Source organism: Octopus bimaculoides, chromosome 13, assembly GCF_001194135.2.
Source record: "Octopus bimaculoides isolate UCB-OBI-ISO-001 chromosome 13, ASM119413v2, whole genome shotgun sequence".
NCBI lineage: Eukaryota > Metazoa > Mollusca > Cephalopoda > Octopoda > Octopodidae > Octopus > Octopus bimaculoides.
The window spans coordinates 50128539-50130934 of record NC_068993.1 but is presented as its reverse complement, the minus strand read 5'-3'; positions in this window follow the sequence as shown (position 1 = coordinate 50130934).

Sequence of the window (2396 nt, the reverse complement as noted above, 5' to 3'; positions counted from 1 at the left end):
TATATATATATATATATATATATATATATATATATATACATCTAGCGATACATACACACACACACATTCATTCTCTTTTCAGCTAGGCACAACCTGGTTTCACTCACGCCGCGCCAGGTATCTTACGACCATTTTTTAACGTATAGTTCTTACCTGCTTCAAGCAGTAAGTGTCTTTTAAGCGGTAATTTAACCTGCTAGAAATAGTAGCTGAATTTTTCACAAACCACAGAGTGGTCGCAGTTGGACCGTATTTGGTCAAGTCTGTTCCGTCAGGACTGACCTGTCACTGAACAACATCACAAACCGTTGCATGTGCGTACAGTTTTGTGTGTGTGTGTGTGAAAGCACTTAATAACCTACAAGATAGATTCTTGATTTATAGAAATTATCTCTGCTTCCAGAAAGGTTGGAACAGTTCTTTGATGGTGACTGATTCCAGCTACACATACATACACGTGCACAAAAAATGAACCTTATAAATCAAAGGGTTTTTTATAAAAAAAACAAACTACAACTTCATAGTTTGTATACATGGAGTTTATGTACAGATGTGCATATATTGAGATAGCATGTATGCGAGTGTGTGTGTGTGTGTGTGTGTGTGTGAGTAATTAGTAAAACACTGAGAATATGTCTGTGAAAGCCCGAAAATGTGACTGTGTGTGTGTCTCAACGGGAGACGCTTGTAAGTTTTAATTTACAAAGGAAAGTGAAGCTCGAAGATAGCTAGAGAGAGAGAGAGGGGGAGGAAGAGTGTGTCTGTGTGTGTGTGTGTGTGTGTGAAAGTCAGTATGTGCTATTGAGAAACTGTGTGCACGTATGAGAAATAATGTGTGTGCGTGTGTATGTGTGTTTGCGTGCACCAGACTGAAGAAGTTAGGGATCAGCCTGGCACTTTTCTAAACCCCACTTTCACTTTAATTAAACCAATATTCATCAATAATTTATGAGAGTGGCCCCTTTGTTTTCATTAGAGGAATTTCTTGTTGAAATGTTTATTAGAACTGACTGCACGTTCATTACCACCACCACCGCCGCCAGCACCAGCACTCACCAACGCCATCACCACAAACACTACCACCTACACTACACTAACATCACAGTCACCACCAACCACTACCACGACCAAACACTCTCACCACTAACATCACAAACACTACCACCAACACCACCAACACCACCACCACCACCACCACCACAACAACAACAACAACTCAACCACCACCACCACTCACCGTACTCGTATTAGAAGTTGAGAAAGAGGTGGTGAGAAGAAAAAAGGTGCAGTGAATGGATTAGTAACACCGCTGCTCCAGCTGAGCCAGACTGGCAAAAGTTCTAACTTTGACTAAATATTAAATAAATGCGTTTCCGTCGGTTTCGACTATGAGTATTTTGTTGTTCGATCTTTGGAATTAGCGAGTGGCTGAGTATTCCACAGACACATGTATTATTAGCGAGTGGCTGAGTATTCCACAGACCAAGATCAGCATGACAGTGTATGACAAGCAGAATTCACACACACACACACACACACACACACAATATTTCACTGGTATATGCAAATGGCAGAAGGTCCCTTTATGTTTTGGTTTGAGTTCAAATCTAGGGCCAAGATAATTCTACTTGGTTCATGATGCCTTCCCCCCCCACCCACCACCGAATCTCTTGTATTTTCTTGTTTTAGTCACTGGACAGCAACATTGCTGGGTCCCAGCCTTGCAGGGTTTTTTCGTTCAGTAAATCACCCCCGGCGTTTCTATTTCATTTTAAGCTTCAAAAGTTTCTTTTTTTTTTTATCAGTCTCATGCTGAACCGCTAAGTTACAGGGTACGTAAACAAACAAATACTGGTCGAAGACACTTGCTCAAGGTGCCGCGCCGTGGGACTGATTCGGAAAACACCTAGTAGCAAAGTGAGCTTCTAAACCACACAGCCCTGCCTGCACCTATATCCTAGAGCCAATCGACTCCATTCTAATATATAGGGACACAAGTCAAACGAAAACACTGAAATCATATCATATATAGTAAGTACAATAACACACACACACACACGTGCAATACCGGCTGTTTTCCGGTATCGAATTCATTGCTGTGATCAATTCCACTCAAGTACATCTAACTTTTGGTTTTTCGTCTGATAGGAGGGCAATGGTTGAAAGGACATTGGTATTAATTTCGGCTGGATCTTTTTTTTATTATTATTATTTTCTTTCTTCAGCTAACAGGGGAAATTCCAATTAAATTCATAACATTAATTGTTATTCGTATCTATTTATTATTATTACTATTTTGTTTTTTTTGTTTTTCGTGCACCCTTACTTAACCCAGTTATAACATTCTGAACCCCACAAAATATTCCATGTCTAAAAAATCAAAAGATATGTGCGCA